The 19,786-nt window shown below is 41.5% G+C and overlaps 1 protein-coding gene across 2 annotated transcripts in view; it reads left to right on the forward strand.

The window, feature by feature from the left end:
* Positions 1–19,786, forward strand: part of ERR (estrogen-related receptor) — a 444,389-nt gene that overhangs the window by 94,899 nt on the left and 329,704 nt on the right. The window contains exon 2 of one of the 2 annotated variants that reach the window (XM_067151681.2): positions 8,866–8,956. The exons of the other annotated variant lie outside the window; for it this stretch is intronic. The gene's annotated coding sequence lies outside the window, so the exon portion shown is untranslated. The remainder of the gene's footprint in view (positions 1–8,865; positions 8,957–19,786) is intronic. 2 annotated transcript variants of the gene reach the window in all.

Here is a 19,786-nt window from a genome sequence, read left to right on the forward strand (position 1 = left end):
AAAGGATTATTGTAGTCAAGATGGACACCAAACCAATACCCACTACAATAGTGCAGGTCTATATGCCTACAAGTTCAGCGGATGATAAGGAAATCGAAAGAATATATGAAGAGAGAGAAGATTTAATACAATATGTAAAAGATGACGAGAATCTAATTGTTATGGGAGACTGGAATGCAGTGGTAGGCCAAGGAAGAGAAGGTAACATAGTAGGAGCAGACGTGGACTGTGATCACAACTTGTTAGTCATGAAATGCCATCTGAAGTTGAAGACATAGACGAAGAGAAGGAATCCAGCGAGATGGGATCTAGACAAGTAAAAAAGAAAAGAGTGTGAAGGATTGTTTCGAGGAACATATTGCACAAGGACTAAATGGAAAGGCTGAATGAAACGCAGTAGAAGAAGAATGGACAGTTATGAAGAATGAGGTCAGAAGGGCTGAAGAGGTATTAGAAAGAAAGGAAAGATCAACAAAGAATCATTAGATAACTCAAAAGATACTAGACATGTTCGATGAACGACGAAAATACAAGAATGCAATAAATGAAGAGGGCAGAAAGGAATACAGGCGATTAAATAATGAAGTGGATAGGAAGTGCAGGGCAGCTAAGGAAGAATGGCTGAAGGAGAAGTGTAAGGATGTTGAAAGTTGTATGGTCCTAAGAAAAGTAGATGCTGCATACAGATATCAAGCAAACCTTTGGAGAAAGGAAAAGTAGGTGTATGAATGTTAAGAGCTCGGATGGAAAACCACTTCTAGGGAAAGAAGACGAGGCAAAAAGATGGCAGGAACATATCCAACAGTTGTATCAAGGTAAGGACGTAGATCTTATGATTCTGGAACAAGAAGAGGCTATTGATGCTGATGAAATGGGTGACCCAATTTTGAGGTTAGAATTCGATAGAGCTTTGAAAGATCTAAATAGGAACAAAGCACCTGGAATTGACGATATTCCCTCTGAATTGCTGACTGCTTTAGGAGAAACCAGCATGGCGAGGTTATTCCATTTAGTGTGCAATATGTGTGAGACAGAAGAAGTGCCATCCGGTTTTCGGCAGAATGTTGTTATACCTATTCCCAGAAAGCCGGTGCTGACAAGTGTGAAAACTACCGCACTATTAGTTTAGTATCTCATGCCTGCAAAATTCGAACACGTATTATTTACAGAAGAATGGAATGACAAGTTGAAAGTGAGTTGGGAGAAGATCAGTTTGGCTTCGACCGGGCGAGTTGGCCGTGCGCGTAGAGGCGCGCGGCTGTGAGCTTGCATCCGGGAGATAGTAGGTTCGAATCCCACTATCGGCAGCCCTGAAAATGGTTTTCCGTGGTTTCCCATTTTCACACCAGGCAAATGCTGGGGCTGTACCTTAATTAAGGCCACGGCCGCTTCCTTCCAACTCCTAGGCCTTTCCTATCCCATCGTCGCCATAAGACCTATCTGTGTCGGTGCGACGTAAAGCCCCTAGCAAAAAGTTTGGCTTCGGAAGAAATGTAGGAACACGTGAAGCAATCCTGACTTTACGTCTGATCTTAGAGGATCGAATTAAGAAGGGCAAGTCCACATAAGCTATATGCCGTTCGCAGATCTAGGAAAGGTATTTAATAATATTGATTGGACCAAGCTATTTGAGATCTGAAGGTGATCGAGATCGGGTACCGAGAAACAAGAATTATCTATAATCTATATAAAAATCATTCTGCAGTGATAAGAATCGAGGGCTATGAGAAAGAAGCAGCGCTCCAGAAAGGGGTGGGGCACGGCTGCATATGAACCCATCCTTTTCAATGTTTTACAACGTAGAACAGGTAGTAAAGGAAATCGAAGAAGAATTTGCAAAGGGAATCACAATTCAAGGAGAAGAAATCAAATCCCTGAGATTTGCCGATGATATTTTATCTGAGACTGCAGATGATCTGGAGAAGTTGCTGAATGGTATGAATGGAGTCTTGTGTGAGGAATGACAATCCACAACATGGTTCCAGTCTTTCGACCGGGTCAGAAATGGAATGAATGAAGCCCCATCTAGCGGCGAGGATAGGAATTGTGCCGGCTGCCGAAGCCTGTCGCACACCTCTGGGGCAATGATTAATGAATGAAAGATGAAATGATATTGGAGAGTGTTGGTGGAATGAAATATGGCAGGGAAAACCGGAGTACCCGGAGAAAAACATGTCCCGCCTCCGCTTTGTCCAGCACAAATCTCATATGGAGTAACCGGGATTTGAACCACGGAATTGGGTGAGGAATACAAGATGAAAATTAATTAAGTCCAAAACAAAAGTAATGGAGTGCAGTCGTACGAAGTCAGGTGATGCAGGAAATATTAGATTAAGAAATGAATTCTTAAAGGAAGTGGATGAATATTGTTACTTGGGTAGTAAAATAACTAACGATGGCAGAAGTCAGGAGGACATGAAATGCAGGATAGCACAAGCAAGGAAGGCCTTTCTTAAGAAAAGAAATTTACTGTCTTAGAACATTGATATAGGAATTAGAAATATGATTTTGAAGACTTTCGTTTGGAGCGTGGGAGTGAATGGAAGTGTATAGAAGTGAAACATGGACGATGACTCGCTCAGAAAGAAAGAGAATAGATGCTTTTGAAATGTGGTGTTACAGAAGAATGATGAAGGTGAGATGGATAGATCGAATCACGATTGAAGATATACTGAATCGGATTGGTGAGAGGAGATGGTTGTGGCTGAATTTGACGACATCGTCGCCGTAAGACCTGTCTGTGTCGGTGCGACGTAAAGCAACTTGTAAAAAAAATATAATTTACGAGAAGAAGAGATAGAATATTAGAACACATCTTAAGACACTAAAGACTTTTGCAGTTGGTTTTAGAGGGAAGTGTAGGGGGTTAGAACGGTAGGGGTAGACCAAGGTATGAATATGCCAAGCAGATTAGAACAGATGTAGAATGCAGCAGTTATGTAGACGTGAAAAGGTTAGCACAGGGTAGGGTGGCGTGGGAGGCTGCATCAAACCAGTCTGTGAACTGATGACTCAAACAGCAACATTTATTTCAGTACTCGTTGTCCTTATGGGCAACCTTCTCAGCCTTTATTCTCTAAATAAATTTATATGAAGAATACAATTTCCATGCAGCTTGGAATGTGGCGTAGGGCGGGGCGGGTGGGGGAGGGGGGGGGGCGGAGGAGACGACGACAATAGTAAACAAATACTACTACTGTCAAAACAAGTTTCCCTGAGAATTTTGCATAAATTAATCATGTGTCCTGTTGCTGAAAGTAACAATTAAATACTCATTTTTGCAGATACAGCTGATAATAGATAAATACTTTACTCAGGTTGTATGCTTAAATTTTATACCTACAACTTGCCGAAATGTTTGAACATATTTCATATCCACCCTGGATATCTAACACAAAGAAACTAGATGGCAATTTCCTAATGGCAGGATTTTCTAGAACGCCTATTATACAAAAAGCCTTCGCAAGACTTTCGTGTTCAAGTTCAGAGTCCAATCAGCATTCCTTAAAATGCCACTTGATTTTAAAGACCAAATACATGGTACCTTCAATTGAGAAAATTCTTGAGGATAGGGTGAGGTAATCATTCTGCTGAGACCGCAAGAAACATTCAGCAAATAAGGGAGCATCTTGGATTAACATACATCAGAAAACACTATGATGGAGCATGGGAGCTGCTTTCTCATTAGTTAGCATCAGATACTTATAATAATATGACTTGCAAGTGTCAGTGCTGTGTTTGACATTTTTGAAAGATAACAATCCTATTGAGAAGATGTTCTTTGTCATAAGTTACTTCTAAACAGTCAAATACGGCATCGGCGAGTAGCAACAGAACATCCACTTCTTTTTTATTTAATCTGTGAACCACATGCATCACCATTCAGAATGTTTTAACAATTGGTAAGTTATTTTGCAGGCTTCACCTGATTTTTTTTTTTACAATTTTGCTTTACGTCGCACCGACACAGATAGGTCTTATGGCGACGATGGGATATGAAAGGGCTAGGATTGTGAAAGTAGCGGCCGTGACCGTAATTAAGATAGAACCCCTGCATTTGCCTGGTATGAAAATGGGAACCACGTGAAACCACCTTCAGGACTGTCGACAGTGGGGTTCGAACCCACTATCTCCCGAATGGAAGCTCACAGCTGCGCGACCCTAACTGCACGGCCAATTCCCTCGGTTCATCTGAAGATGCTGATGGCAGAGAATAATGGGAGCAACACAATGGAGATTTGAATCAGCACGTCTGGTATAGTGGTAGAATACTACTGCACTTGGGTGAGGTGGTGCTAGTGTTTATTTACCGCAGCGGGATAGAATAACAGGGCATGCAGCGGGCACATTAATGGACCAAGCACAGTCATCACACAAGTCTCGTCTTAAGGACCAGACAAGATCTGTTTTAGAGAGGAATTTGTGAGCGCTACAGGGCTAATTCAGAATGGAATGTGTGTTGATCGTTTATAGGCTAGTGACGTTTTGATCAAGACTGAAAGAACCAAGAAAATAGTCAGTTAAAGAGTGATTAAATGCTCCTTGCAGACCGGGCGAATTGGCCTTGCGGTAAGGGGCGCGCAGCTGTGAACTTGCATCCGGGAGATAGTGGGTTCGAGCCCCGCTGTCGGCAGCCCTGGATATGGTTTTCCGTGGTTTCCCATTTTCACGGCAGGCAAATGCTGGGACTGTACCTCAGTTAAGGCCACAGCCGCTTCCTTCCCACTCCTAGGCTTTTCTACAGCTTTTGCTGCTCGTTCGGTAATCTTACTCATTGGAATAAGGAGTCCCTTTACGTAAAAATCTAACAACATTATGTTTTACCATCAATTTAATTTAATGTCGTATGGCCTCCGGAGAGGCCTGGTGCGGGTCTTTTTCTCGTAGACGGCCTGTTAGGCGACCTGCATGTCTGTGAAGATGAGGGCCCTACCTAGGATGATTTCTAATGCTGAATACGTCACACACACCCAGCCCCCGAGCCATTGGAATTAACCAATTAAGGTTAAAATCCCGACCCGGCCGGGAATCGAACCCGGGATCCTCTGAACCGAAGGCCAGCACGCTAACCATTTAGCCGTGGAGCCGGACAGCACTACGTAATGATTTACTGGGTAATTCGTTTATAGCTACAGTATCAGTGTCTGTCGAATGGCTTACTTGTGTGCATCAAGTTATTTGTGTCGAAGGGCAGCGACTTATTTTGTAGCCTAACTTTACTTCAGCAATGGGCACCGTGAAGAAAAAAGGCACCGTGAAGAAAAAAAGTTGAAGAGGAAGGCAGTAAGAAGTAGTGAAGACGATTACGGTGAAAGTTAAGAAGGAATCATCGAGAAGTACGAACAACGTGTGCCTTGTGTCCGATATCGCGAAATTTTACCTAAAGACTACATCAACTAATTGTACAGTATTAAAGAAGAATGAAGAACTAAAGCGTCTGGATGCAGCAAAATGAGCCATGAAAGTATCAAAGCAGCGGCCGCGTTTCTAGAAGATGTAGGAAAATTGCATCTTGTGGATAATTTTAAATACATATTTTTGGACTGTGGAACGAATCATCTGCGTTTGAATGATTTCTTATGGGAAAAGTACCTGTGGTATACGAGTGCTTTGGATTGAAAGCACGTTTACAGGACGAGTATTATATTCGCAACCAAGGCTTTACTGTACAACCGCCGTAGGAAATAGCCCACAGTTATCCACCTGCAAGTTAAAATTAAATTTCGGAAGCTCACTTTATATATAAATAAAGTTGTAGGGGGTCCGCTGTCTATAATTTCGTTTGCTTTGCCAGTTTTTCAGATACGTATGCATTTTAGGTCAACTAAAGACCATGTCAGTGTTTCTCAGCTTTCGTGTCTGCCCGACTAATAATAATGTTATTGGTTTTACGACCCATTAACTACTTTTTTACGGTTTTCGGAGACGCCGAGGTGCCGGAATTCAGTCCCGCAGGTGTTCTTTTACGTGCCAGTAAATCTACCGACACGAGGCTAATCTTCAAATACCACCGGACTGAGCCAGTATCGAACCTGTCAAGTTGGGGTCAGAACGCCAGCGCCTCAATCGGCTGAGCCACTCAGCCCGGCGGTCTCTCTCCGTCTGTCTGTTTCACCATCACGGCGAAACGGCTGGATAGATCTTGACCAAACTTCATATTCAGAGTATACTCCTCCAGGAACAGGTTTAGATGTGCATATGATTTAAAAGTCACTAAATAGACTGGGGGTTTAAAGGCAAACCAGAACAGATTTTTTTGATTTTTTCTTATACTATTGATTTTCTGGCAAATCCGTAGACTATTTGTGAAATATCTCTTCATTTTAAACAACTTTTGTTATATACATAATTTCGCTTGCTCTGCATTGCCTGACGGACTCCCGCACAGACCGACAACGATCTGGCCGGTTACGATGGCAACGTATCTGGCTGTTTGCCAGTAGGGAAGTAACGTAATGCCATCGTCATAATTCTTTTAAACTCGTGGTTTTTCGTTGGTCTGAAGCCGAGAGAGGCGTCAAGCTGCAATTATGCGGAATATTTGCAGAGTACCGCTGGAGGTTACGATCGTATTCGAATAGCACTGAGGGTAGCTGTTAATATTTCAACAGTACAGCAGAGTTGTAGTACATTATTTCTTTTTCCTTTCTCTTTTTTGCTATTTGTTTTATGTCGCACCGACACAGATAGGTCTTATGGCGACGATGGGATAGGAAAGGCCCGGGAATGGGAAGGAAGCGGCCGTGGCCTTAATTGTTATAGCCCCTGTATTTGCCTGGTGTGAAAATGGGAAACCACGGAAAACCATCTTTAGGGCTGCCGGAAGTGGGGTTCGAACCCACTATCTCCCGGATGCGAGCTCACAGCTGCGCGCCCCTAACCGCACGGCCAACTTGCCCGGTGTGCATTATTTCACACTGTAAGGTGTTTTCTGGCATTTGCATAATATTCACTGTATTTCAGTTATACTCTTGTTTTCTGCTTTAATTTCTTGCCTATGCCTGGCCTCTTTAGGCATACTGTAAGTAATAACACCGCAAGTCGTCTTCTTATCTGTTTAGTTAAGAATCCCTGCGCCTAAATTTCTATTCTGTTACCGCTTACTTAAATCCCTAACTCAGTTTAGTAAGGGATATTTCATTCTTTCAATACACCAAACTGGTATTTATATATTTGTCGTATGCGGGTGTCCTCAGTTACTTTCCTATCTTATAAGTAATGTCAACTTTGTTAACTGTATTATTTTCTTCCTTTTTTTTTATCCGTACGTGTGCGAGTTCTAATCCCAAAACCTGGACTCTTTCCTTTCAGATAACATTCCAAGATGTTCAAATTTTATAACTTTTCGGCCACGAAAAATATCGAAATTTGGAGGCAGTTGTAATGACGGTGCAGACCTTCGTCTCGGGGTAATTACTGGCTAAACGGTTAGTCGTATCACAAAACAGATAGCACAGTCACCGCTAAATTTGGAGAGATCTACAACTTTGGTCCTATGACCTTTTGTCGTATCTCGATCCCTTATACGTTAAGTAGAACTGCATTTCTCGATCATAATCAGATCTCTCCAACTCGTTTGTGACTGTCATTAGGAAAAGAGGCTTGTCGTTATAATGAAAATTTCCCATCTCGATTGGGAATGGCATAGGCAAGTGAGCCTGCCATTATAGTAGAAACTCCCGAACTGGATTGTGAATGGCATTAGGAAACGTTTGCCTGCTATTATCATCAAAACTCCCCAACGTACACCTTACATCGGAAACGACGAATGGGGTGCTCCCGTTGGTGTTTCTCGCATAACGCTAAGAGACATGCGATTTAATATAATCTTACTTACTGCGTGTACAGTAATTTACGTAGTAATCCATATGCAGTGTAGAGTATCGTAGTGAAGCACGGGTACATTTGCTAGTCTGTTAATATTTCAACATAATTTGTCCGCTGGTTGCTCACTCTTTGAAACAGTGTATAAGAGAGTAAGGCCTATGCCATGTTCTCTGTGTAATACGCGATTTAAAGAAGGGAAATATTGGAAAAGATAGGTTCTCTATCTCATAAAAGAGTACGTATTTCAATATTACCATAGATTTGTGGTTCATTTTACGCTGAACGGTATGGATCTGACTCAAGTTATCTCCTGAATGCTCAGTCGTTAACTCATATACTGTACTTTTCTTGAATAATTCTCCACGCAATAATCATAATATCAAGTACTACTACTGCTACTACTTCTACTACTACTAAGTTACTAGTGAGAATAAAACAAGTAGATTTCTCTATTGGCACTAGATAACGTACCATGAGTTCAATCTTGCTCCATGGTAACTTACAGCGAGTATCTTGAGTGTGGATTTTTCTTCGAATTCTACCACGTTCGCCTTATGACAATGTTGGTATCAATAAGTCATCAGTTATCTGCATTTAGGACTGTCGACCAGATGACAGATACCCTATCAGTTGCTTTGCTAGCCTTTTCTTAAACGTTTTCAAAGAAATTAGACATTTATTTATTTATTTATTTATTTATTTATTTATTTATTTATTTATTTATTTATTTATTTATTTATTTATTTATTTATTTATTTATGTCTTTATTTGTGGCGAAGTTATGTCGTTATTTCATGCATACAGTAGTCACATTTTGTGCTGCAACGAAGCATCTACTACGATCGTCTTTACATTTAAAATATTGGTCTGATATTCCCTTTTTTCCTTACCTTTTTTCTGAACCCTGCTTATATAAGTATTCTCCTCTTGGGCGGTAATATAATGTTAAGCTGCTCTGTGTGTGCTTTTCTATTGCTTCATAGTTTGTGTTCCTGTTGCTGTATCTACAGAGATAACTAATCTTAATAACGCTTTCAGTTTGACTCAGTGCGATCGAGGTGGCTGAGATGAAGCGTGGCAGCCATATTTTAATCTAACGAGAGGAATAAGGTCGACGTACGGATTTTGGGTAAGTCAACTTGAACATTATAAGGAAGACTACTCGCCGAAAGCGCGTGCTAAGTTAAAGAATGACTTATGAAGGTATTGTGGCAGGTTGTCAGAGTCCTTACATTTAAAATCACTACTCAGAGAGGTAGCGTGTTTTTACTATCGACAACATTTATTAATCTACTGTTGTCAGTTATTGACAAGTGCATTCGAGTTTGAGTTTTCCACTTATTGCAGCTTGTATTTACGCATTTCGGCGGAACTCCAGCTCTCCAACACGGCCTCCCGCAGCACATTCCACTTCACAACTCGACTCACACTCCGCGCTGAACTCCACATAGCCGTCTGACTCACTACTCGCTGACGCACTCCCGAATGACTTGATGGCTCTTAGCCCCCACCCCACCCTCCCATTCGTGATTGACTCGAGACTGATTCGTACTTCCAGCTTCGCTCTTTATCAATCAATCAATCAATCAATCAATCAATCAATCAATCAATCAATCAATCAATCAATCAATCACTACCGATCTGCAAGTAGGGCAGTTCACCCAGATGGCAGATTCCCTCTCTGTTTTCCTAGCCTTTTCTGAAATGATTGCAAACAAATTGGAAATTTATTGAACATCTCCCTTGGGAAGTTATTCCAATCCCTAACTTCCCTTCCTATAAAGGAATATTTCTCCCAATTTGTCCTCTTGTATTCCAACATTATTTTCATATTTTGATCTTTCCTACTTTTAAAGACACCACTCAAACTTATTCGTCTACTAATGTCATTCCACGCCATCTCTCCACTGAGAGCTCGGAACATACCGCTTAGTCGAGCAGCCCAAACTTTGCAACGCTACTTTTTTGTCCGAAATCATCCAGAACAAATCGAGCTGGTCTTCTTCGGATTTTTTCCAGCTCTCGAATGGAGTAATCCTGGCGAGGGTCCCATACACTGGAACCATACTCTAGTTGGGGTCTTACCAGAGACTTATATGCCCTCTCCTTTACATCCTTACTACAACCCCTAAACACCCTCATAACCATATGCAGGGATCTGTACTCTTTATTTACAATCCCATTTATGTGATTACCCCAATGAAAATCTTTCCTTATATTAACACCTAGGTACTTACGATCGTTCCCATAAGGAACTTTCACCCCATCAACACAGTAATTAAAACTGAGAGGACTTTTCCCGTTTATGAAACTCACAACCTGGCTGTTAACCCCGTTTATCATCATGCCATCCTGTGCTGTTCATCTCACAACATTATCGAGGTCATTTTGTAGTTGCTCACAATCTTGTAACTTATTTATTACTCTATACAGAATAACATCATCCGCCGATTGGTCGCTGCAGTGTACATTATCGTGCCCGTTTTGTTCTAGGGTGAATGCTTTTTTTTAAAATTCACATTGTCTTCAACCTGGTGATACAAGCTGCTGAAGCTGCAATTAAACATCGGAAACAGCGTGGCGCACTGGTATAATTAAGAGTATTATGTGTCGCTCTTTCTCTCTGCAAGTCTGGCTGGCGCCATGAATGTATCTCATCGTAATATATTTCACATTCGTATGAAAATAGACTGAACCGCGCTTGGAATTTTATCGTCCGCCTTCATGGTCGGTGAAAAGATGGTTGTTGTTATTTTAAGGGCCAAAACAAGGAGATCTCTGCCTTTCTGAACATTAACTGTAGGAGGAAGAGACTTAGTTTTGATACCTTGAAGACTGTGGATATAGGGGTTGAAAAGCTCCCCGTATGGGCCAGTGGTAGAGCGGAGGCTCCGGATTCCCAAGATCAAAGGTTCAAACCCAGAGGTAGTCGCATTTTTGAAGAGCGGAATAATGTCAATCCGACCTCTCCATGCCGTGTGATGTCGGTATATAAAATACATTGTGACATATTTGGTGTTTGCCCAAACATTAAACAAACCCTATGACCACAGCCGTGGTGGGCCTTAGCCTACCAAGCGATCACTGCTCATCCCGCAGATCTACAAATCAATCAATTAAACAATAATCACTCATCTGCAATTATGGCAGTCGCTCATGTAAAGTAAACTTGTGTCCTCATCCCGAGGTGGTTCAGCTCTTTTCAGGCACACCCCCAATGGAGATGAGCTGTATGTACCATTTCAACCACATACCAGCCATTCTGCCATTCTTAAATTTCTGGCAGTACCGGGAATCGAACTCGGGCCCCCGAGTATGGCAGCTAATAACTAACCGTTACGCTACGGAGGCGGACAGTCGCTAAGGTGGAAGACTCCCTATCAGTTGTTTACTTAGTCTTTTCCTAAATAATTTAAAAGAAATTCGAAATTGGTTGAATATCTCCCTTGATAAATAATTCCAATCCCTGGCTCTTCTTCCAATAAACGATTGTTTGCCCCAATTTATCGTCTTGAATTCCAACTTTATCTTCATATTGTGATCTTTTGTGTTTTTAAAAGCAATACTTAACCTTATTCATCTATTAATGTCATTCCATGTCATCTCTCCACTGATAGCTCAGAACATACCGCTGAGTTGAGCAGCTCGTACTTTTTTTTTGTTGTCGAAAATCACCCAGAATAAATCGTACTGCTTTTCTTTTGATTGTTTTGCAGTTCTCGAATCAAGTAATCCTGGTGAGAGCCCCATACACTGGAACCATACTCTAATTGTGGTCTTATCAGTTATTTATATGCCCTTTCCTTTACATCCTTACTATACCCCTTGAATACCCTCATCGCCATACGAAGAGAACCTTTATTCACAGTACCGTTTATGTGATTACCCTAATGAAGATCTTTCCTTATGTTAACATCCAGGTACTTACCGTGATCCCCATGAGATGCTTTCACCCCATCAACACAGTACCGCAATTAAAACTGAAAGGACTGTTCCACTTGGTGAAACTCTCAACCTGACTTTTCACCCTGTTTACCATCATACTGCTGTCCATCTCACGACATTGTCGATGTATTTTTGCAGTCACTCACAATCCTCGAACTTATTTATTACTTTATACGGTACCATCAAAACCCAACAGACGTTGTCCCGATGAATTTCGTTTCTAAGATCAAAGGGTTTATGCGATCGGCCCTAGTATCAACAAATCTCACACCCACTTTCCCACATACTCATTCCATAGTCTTGTTTTAATTCCCAATTACCCTCCAGTCAGTATACAATTTTTATTGCAACTACTTGCAGACAGAAAAAGCAAGCAAGATATTGTCTAATAAGAATAGTTATGCTACAATTATAAACTGCAGTTAAACTTATCAAACACTTGATACCTACGGTGCTAATACTACATACAATTGCTGACACACATCGACCCGTACACAACAAAACGTTCTTCAAGGAGTGCAAGATGTGCACTCGTCATGGCCTCTAGGGACATAGGCCCTACCTAGGTGATTACTCTTAGAATGGAGTTTCATAACTGATTTGGGAGCCATTTTTGCGCTCACGTTATTCACCTCAGGGACCCCGAAAACAATGGGTTCTACATTAATATTCCACCCCTCTTTCAACCCCACCCCTATGGGTTCTATTTGGGATGAACATGACTTAAACAGCATTTTGAGTGTCATAGTTCTTCTCAGTGATCCCGAAAACTATGGATACGACACTAATATCGGTCGTTTTCGATTACTTTTACATTTCATCCTCTCCCTTTGGGCTGGGAGGGGTGTCCTGCCCCCACACTATTTAATAAAAGCAGAAATAAATTTTAAGGAACACAACATAATCTTCACATACTGTTGGGTAGACAACCCGCTGATCGGACTTGTCTTGCGGTTTGCTTATCTTCCCCTATTTTATTTTTTACCCCTTAGTGTTGGAAAAACCAATCAGATTTCGTTCAAACCACTTCATAATCCCTCTCAGATGTAATAAGAACAAACTGTGAAAATTTCAGCGAAATCGGTCCAGTAGTTTTTGAGTCTATTAGCTTCAAACATACCAACATCCAATTTTATATATATAGATATCATCCGAAGAAAGCCCTATCTATGATTAGTTCTTCACTCATATAATTTATGTAATTAGTCTATATAAGAAAACATAGAGGTGCCGCGTTGTCACCCTGATGGATCCTCTCAGCCGTTATTTTTGACTTCGTAGACCGGGGCTCGTATCTCACCGTCAGATCTACGTAAAACAATCCCTGATCTGGCTGGGAATCAAGAGCCTTCGGTTAAGAGCAGGCTAGCCACCCCTATACTACGGGCTATACTACGGGGCTGCTTTGGTGTTTAAACCAAACCAAACCAAAACCCCATGGCACTACAGCCCTTGAAGGGCATTGGCCTACCAAGCGACCGCTGCTCAGCCCGAAGGCCTGCAGATTACGAGGTGTCATGTGGTCAGCACGACGAATCCTCTCGGCCGTTATTCTTGGCTTTCTAGACCGGGGCCGCTATCTCACCGTCAGATAGCTCCTCAATTCAAATCACGTAGGCTGAGTGGACCTCGAACCAGCCCTCAGGTCCAGGTAAAAATCCCTGACCTGGCCGGGAATCGAACCCGGGGCCTCCGGGTAAGAGGCAGGCACGCTACCCCTACACCACGGGGGCCGGCTGCTGTGGTGTTTAGCCGACAAAAATTAAAGTCTCGTAATAGATCGCCCACCAGAGATCCGGTGCTCTGCCATTTGGTAGAGTAAAACAATATGACAGTTGACACGAAGGCAGCCTGTCTAATTGGCGTCAAATAAAAATGTTTGAAGTGCTACGAATGGCGGCGGAACGAAAGACTCCCTTGGACTCGCACCTTTGCATGTTGGGTTTGGAAGGGAACAAAAATTGACCTACGACGTAGGACTGGGAAGATGTGTGGAAGAGCATGACTTAATGAATGGAACCTTGGACCTCGTGTTGGTTACGCATGTCTCGTAAGTTGCGAGTCCCCACAGACGATCTCTTCATTCATTCATTCATTTGAAGTTTAGTGATTCGTTCTCAAAATTATTTTAGACGACTATTCTTGCTGTAAATTTACTCCAGAGATTCCCAACGCTAATTCTAAAAGAGAGCCGGAACAGTAATTCTAGATTAGCAGCCGGCTTTGCGAACACCCCTTCCTGCCTGGGGCCTATTTGTTTTGATTTAGAACTCCTTTATGTATGATGCATAGTCCTGTATTAATTTAAATTATCACAGCATTAATACTACTACCACCACCATCACTACTATGCGAAAACATACATACATTATCATTATAGACCGTTATGTCTTTCAGCTTTCAGTCTGCAAGCCTCTGTGAATTTACTAAACGTCGCCACAATCCTCTGTTTGCAACTAGTGTTGTGGCCTCATTTAGTTATATACCTCTTATCTTTAAATCGTTAGAAACTGAGTCTAACCATCGTCGTCTTGCTTTCCCTCTATTTCTCTTACCTTCCACAACAGAGTCCATTATTCTCCTAGGTAACCTATCATCTTCCATTCGCCTCACATGACCCCACCACCGAAGCCGTTTAATGCGTACAGCTTTATCCATCGAGTTCATTCCTAACTTAGCCTATATCTCCTCATGCTGAGTAGGTACCCTCCTGCCATTGTTCCTACCTGTTTGTACCAGCAATCATTCTCGCCACTTTCATGTCTGTTACTTCTAACTTATGAATAAGATATCCTGAGTCCACCCACCTTCCGCTCCCGTAAAGCAAAGTTGGTCTGAAAACAGACCGATGTAAAGATAGTTCTGTCTGGGAGCTGACTTCCTTCTTACAGAATACTGTTGATAGCAACTGCGAGCTCACTGCATTAGCATTACTGCACATTGATTCAATCCCACATACTATATTACCATCCCGGGGAACACACATCCTAAATAATTGAAATTATCTACCTGTTCCAGCGTTGTATCACCAATCTGACATTCAGATCTTTCAGATTTCTTACCTCCTTACATCAATTTAGCCTTAGAAAGGCTAATTTTCATACCATACCCACTGCACCTATTTTCACGTTCAAAGATATAAAACTGCAGGCTTTCGGCACGATCTGACATTAAGACCAAGTCGTCAGAATAGGCCAGACTGCTTACTACAATTCCACCTAACTGAATCCCTTCCTGCCACTTTATACCTTTCAGCAGATGATCCATGTAAAATACGAACAACCCCTGTAAGTACCCTAAACCAAGAACTGTTTCTGCCATCAATTCTCACTACATAAAGGAGTTCTAATTCACAACAAATAGGCCCCAGGCAGGAAGGGGTGTTCGCAAAGCCGGCTGCTAATCTAGAATTACTGTTCCGGCTCTCTTTTAGAATTAGCGTTGGGAATCTCTGGAGTAAATTTTCAGTCTAAAATAATTTTGAGAACGAATCACTAAACTTCAAATTCCTAGTCTTTATACGCCCATCATTGCCAACATACATGCCTTTGATTGGTTTTAATAATCTACCCTTAATTCCGTAGTCCCCCAGTATGGTGAACATTTCTTCCCTTGGCCACCTGTCATATGTTTTCCCTAGATCTACGAAATATAAACACAACTGTCTATTCCTCTCGTAACGTTTATCAGTTACCTAGAGCATACTGAAAATCTGATCCTCACAGCCCCTCTGTGGTCTGAAACCACACTGGTTTTCATCCAACTTCCTCTCAACCACTGATCGCATCCTCCCTTCCAAGATGCCAGTGAATACTTTGCCTGGTATGCTAATCAATAGATACCTCGAAAATTTTTCCAATCCTTCCTGTTCCCTTGCTTATAGATAAGTGCAATTACTGCTTTTGTCCAATCTGAAGATACCTTACCAACACTCCATGCTACTCTTACTACTCTATGAAGCCATTTCATCCCGGCCTTCCCACTATACTTCACCATTTCAGGTCTAATTTCATCTATTCCTGCTGCTTTATGACAGTGGAGTTTATTTACCATCCTTTCCACTTCCTCAAGCGTAATTTCACCATCATCATTTTCCTCCTCCCCATGAGCTTGGCTGTTCGCAACACCACCAGGAAGATCTTTTACGTTGAGATGTTCAAAATATTCCCTCCACCTCTCCAGAGATTCCCTGGGATCTATTATGAGTTCATCTGAATTACTCAAAACACTGTTCATTTCCTTTTTCCTCTCTTCCTAAGATTCTTTATTACTGTCCAGAAAGTTTTCCCTGCTGCTTGACCTAGCCTTTTCAGGTTATTACCAAAATCTTCCGCGACTTCTTTTTGGATTCAACAACTATTTGTTTCGCTCTGTTTCGTTCATCTACGTACAAATCCCTGTCTGCCTCGGCCCTTGTTTGGAGTCGTTTCTGATAAGCCTTCTTTTTACGTTTACAAGCTGCTCTCACTTCATCATTCTACCAAGATGTTCGCCTTTTCCCATCTTTACACACAGTTGTTCCTAGTCATTCTCTTGGTGTTTCTACTACAGCATTCCTGTATGCCACCCATTCTCTTTCTACATCCTGAACCTGCTTACTCTCTACTGATCGGAATTTCTCGCTAATTATATCCATGTACTTCTGTCTAATTTCCTCGTCCTGGAGATTTTCTACCCTTATTCGTTTGCAGACAGATTTCACTTTCTCTACCCTAGGCCTAGAGATACTTAGTTCACTACAGATCAGATAGTGGTCTATATAATCGAAAAATCCCAGAAAAACCCGTACATTCCTAGCAGACTTCCTGAATCCGAAGTCGGTTAAGATATAGTCTATTTTGGATCTGGTACCCCTAGCCTTCCATATGTAGCGGTGAATAGCCTTACGCTTGAAGAACGTATTCGTAACTGCTAAACCCATACTAGCACAGAAGTCCAGCAAACGCTTCCCATCCCCATTAGCCTCCATATCTTCCCCACATTTACCAATCACCCTTTCGTATCCTTAGTTCTATTTCCAACTTTCACATTGAAATCGCCCATTAGCACTATCCTATCTTTGTTGTTGACCCTGACTACGATGTCACTCAATGCTTCATTTAACTTGTCAACTTCATCCTCATATGCACCCTCACATGGTGAATACACTGAGACAATTCTGGACTTCTGTGCTAGTATGGGTTTAGCAGTTACGAATACGTTCTTCAAGCGTAAGGCTATTCACCGCTACACATGGAAGGCTAGGGGTACGAGATCCAAAATAGACTATATCTTAACCGACTTCGGATTCAGGAAGTCTGCTAGGAATGTACGGGTTTTTCTGGGATTTTTCGATGATACAGACCACTATCTGGTCTGTAGTGAACTAAGTATCTCTAGGCGTAGGGTAGAGAAAGTGAAATCTGTCTGCAAACGAATAAGGGTAGAAAATCTCCAGGACGAAGAAATCAGAAATTCTCTTCTTAATTCCTCCAACTTCCAAATCTACCCACATCATTCGCTCATTTACGTGCCTAACAGGAACTATGTTGCGTGTAGTAGTATTCCTGATGAACAGCCCTACTCCATACTCTGCCCTTCCCTTTTTAATATATGTCAGGTACACTTTATAATCTCCTATTTCCTCGTTACCTCCCCTAACCCGAATATCACTTACTCGTAGCACATCCAGGTGCATCCTCTTTGCTGACTCAGCTAGTTTTAGTTTCTTTCTCCCATAAGCTCTATTAATATTGATAGCTCCCCATAGAATTCCATTTCGTTCGCGATGTTGTTTCCAAGGAGTCCCTCGCCTGTCAAATGGGAGTGGGACTCCGTTACTCCCATTGGTCCGAGGCTTGCTTAAAATGTTCTGAGCTCGGTGAATTCATGAAGCAGGATGCTACCCCACTTGCACATAGTCCAAGTGAGCATCTCTCCTCTAACGGATTATGGTGGACCACCGTAATGACTCAGAATATGTCCGAGATGCCCACTCCCATTCCATAGCAACTGGTATCCCGAATCTCAGGACCCCTTACTAGGCCACTCAGCCCTTTCCCATGGTTCACGAACTAGGACATGATTACAGTAACTCACACAAGTGGTTTTATAATATTTCTGAATTTTTTTGGGGGTGAAACATGCACGAGAGAATGCCAACTTCTAAGGACAGATATAGAGACTGGATACGTATATTATTGATTAAATCTTGAGTTTTGAGAGGCGGCTTATCACACTTTATACGGATTATGCGAATTGAAAGAGTTTTACTAATTTCCGAAGTTACAGGGATGAGCAAACTTTTAAGACGGGGGTGAAACATGCATGAGAGAACGCCAACTTCTAAGGACAGATACAGAGACTTGATACGTATATTATTGATTAAATCTTGAGTTTTGAGAGGCGGCTTATCACATTTTATACGGATTATGCGAGTTGAAAGGGTTTAACTAATTATACACTCTTTCATACTCATTTGACTAAGAAAATACCTTAATATTACAATTGTATTTTTAAATATTTCATTGGAACTGTTTGATAAACTTTGTTGACTACGCTAACATTTCACTCCCCTTATTTTCAGCCCTGTCTTAAAAGTTTGCTCATCCCTGTATTGTACTGTGGTTTAGCGCACTTCTTACAGTCTCTCTCTTAAAAGTTTGCTCATCCCTGTATCGCACTGTGGTGTAGCGCACTTCTTACAGTCCCTCTTCCACCTTTTGATGCGTAAGGAGTTCCTGGAGAAAATATCGTCTCTCATTTTAAAAATAGTTTATAACTAACAATTGAATGATTGGAATGTATATTATGTAAGTACCAACTGAGCTTGCACGGCAAAAATCTGAGTTCTGAAAACCTTTAAACGCCTGATAGAAAAACTAATAAGGGAAAGTGATACACTTCGACTTAAAATCAACTCTGGAAAAACAAAGGTTACGGCTATTGTTTTAGACACATTGGTTCAAATTAGTAAACGAATTGAACAGGTGTGCACATTTTAAGTACCTAGGCAACTGTCTTACCAAGAATCCAGGTCCAGACATCCGTATGCAAATAGAAATGGCTCGAACTACTTTTTAAGGTTGAAAAACCTTCTGTATAACAAAAGCCTCAGTTCAGAGATAGGGGCCGATGACCTTCGATGTTAGGCCCCTTAAAACAACAAGCATCATCATCATCATCATCATCATCAGTTCAGAGATGAGTACTGTGTATATACACCTCTACTGTATTGAGACATGGACACTGAAAAGCAACACCATCAACGGTGTCTGAATCTTCGAGATGTCTTTTTCCGAGGGATACTACCGATGTTGTGAATTGATTACATCTCGAATACGATGGTGCTGTAGCCCATAGAGAAGAGACCAAGACCTAGCGAAAATTTAGCAGGAGACAGCTCACCTCTGACATCCTGTGAGGAACGACAAATACCATCCCCGACTTGCGGAATGGTCAGGAATTGATCTGAAGAGGCATGAGAATAACAGATGGTAATAACTTCTCTAAGATTGTGACGTTGTTCATTAATGGAGAAGGCAGCCAAATAAAAATTATTACATAAGAGACAAGTTTACTTTGAACGGTCTAGTACCTGAGGGTATAATGTGTTGTTTCATCAAATCATCATTACGTCTCAGCTTACTAATAACTTTACAAGTACGTTGCATATGGAGAATAGGTTTCCTCAAGATACCCTTTCTTTTCCGGGATGTTCATTCTTAAAATAGTACTTATACCAGGGGTTCTTAACCTTTTTTGTATCACGGGTTAATTTGAAAATTTGGTGAATTGAAATCAACATAAGTACTTAAAACGCAACTTTACAAGCAATTTAGTTTAAAAAAATGCCTTATACAATGTATAATGACAGTATACAGAGTATGGAAAAAGTAAACAGTGTAAACCAAAAATATGTGTTTATCATATAAGTCCAGCTTCATGGCAATGGTCAGCACAGAGGCCTTCGGTTCATAGGGCCTCGGGTTTGATCCCAGGCCAGGAATGTTTGGTTAATTCATCTTGCTCAGAG

The sequence above is a fragment of the Anabrus simplex genome, chromosome 1 (genome assembly GCF_040414725.1).
Source record: "Anabrus simplex isolate iqAnaSimp1 chromosome 1, ASM4041472v1, whole genome shotgun sequence".
NCBI lineage: Eukaryota > Metazoa > Arthropoda > Insecta > Orthoptera > Tettigoniidae > Anabrus > Anabrus simplex.